General features: G+C 38.3%; 1 pseudogene; it reads left to right on the forward strand.

Annotated features, from left to right (window-relative positions):
* Positions 1-265: 265 nt before the first annotated feature.
* On the forward strand, positions 266-1,163 carry LOC121449871 (annotated as a pseudogene).

Genomic DNA, 1,163 nt, shown 5'->3' on the forward strand with positions numbered 1-1,163 from the left:
CCTTTACATTCTGAAGTACTGAGAAATTACAAAGCAAAAAACATGGAAAATAACTAATCCTGTTAAAATTCTGGGGATGTGGTATCTTTGTTTGTTCTAGGCTGGCCTTGAACTTCTAATTTTAAAGAATCCCCAGATTCAGACTCTCCATAACTACATGGATTAATGGCAACTTTCTTCATTTCTGACTATCATCACTTGGCATTATTCATTAGATCTGAGCAATAGTGCAGCCGTATTCTTGAGGATATTGTATTGAATTAGAATGAACTTTTGGAATATGGCAATCAGAATCATTTTCTTATCACAAACTACTACTGGACTTCTGGGAAATCTCTCTCTTTTGTTCTACTATATAGTCCTTTACCTCAGAGAATTCACATTAAAGCTCATGGATTTGATTCTCATGCACCTAATGATAGCCAATGTCTTGATCATTCTCTCTGCAGGAGTACCATACACAATGGCATTTTGTGGATTGAGGCAGTTCTTGAATGATTTTGGATGTGAGCTCCTATTGTACATTCAAGGATTTTCTCGAAGCATGTCCATCGGCACCACCTGCCTCTTGAGTGTCTTCCAGGCCATAACCATCAACCCCAGGAAAACATGCTTGAACCACCAAACAGTCAAGGCTACAAAGTATATTCATTGCTCCCTTTTTTCTCTGCGTCTTCTCCATGTTGATACGTTTCATTTTCCTTATGTACACATTTATGAAAATGAAGAGAAAGAACATAACAAGAAATTGGGATTTCTGATATTGCTCTATTTTAGGGTGGAATGAAATCATTGACATACTCTATGCAACTTTGGTGATATTCCCTGAGTTCTTTTGTGCTGGGCTCATCACCTGCTCTTTCGCCTCCATGATTGTCATTCTGTACAGACACAAGCAAAGATTTCAACATATCTGCAGCTCTCATGGTTTCAGTAGAAAATCTCCTGAGTCCAGGGTCATGCAAAACACCCTGGTTTTGGTTTCTGCATTCCTGGCATTTTATACTCTTTCCACCATCTTTCGAGGCTGTATTGCTCTTTTGTATAACCATAACTCGTGGTTGGTGTACATCTCTCGACTCACTTCTCTTTGTTTCCCCTGTTTTGGACCCTTTTTTCTTATGAGACATTATTCAATTTTGTCCATATTCAGTTTTGTATGA

This window comes from Microtus oregoni, unplaced genomic scaffold, assembly GCF_018167655.1.
Source record: "Microtus oregoni isolate MIOR12 unplaced genomic scaffold, Mior012 000006F_ref0000085, whole genome shotgun sequence".
Taxonomy (NCBI): Eukaryota; Metazoa; Chordata; class Mammalia; order Rodentia; family Cricetidae; genus Microtus; species Microtus oregoni.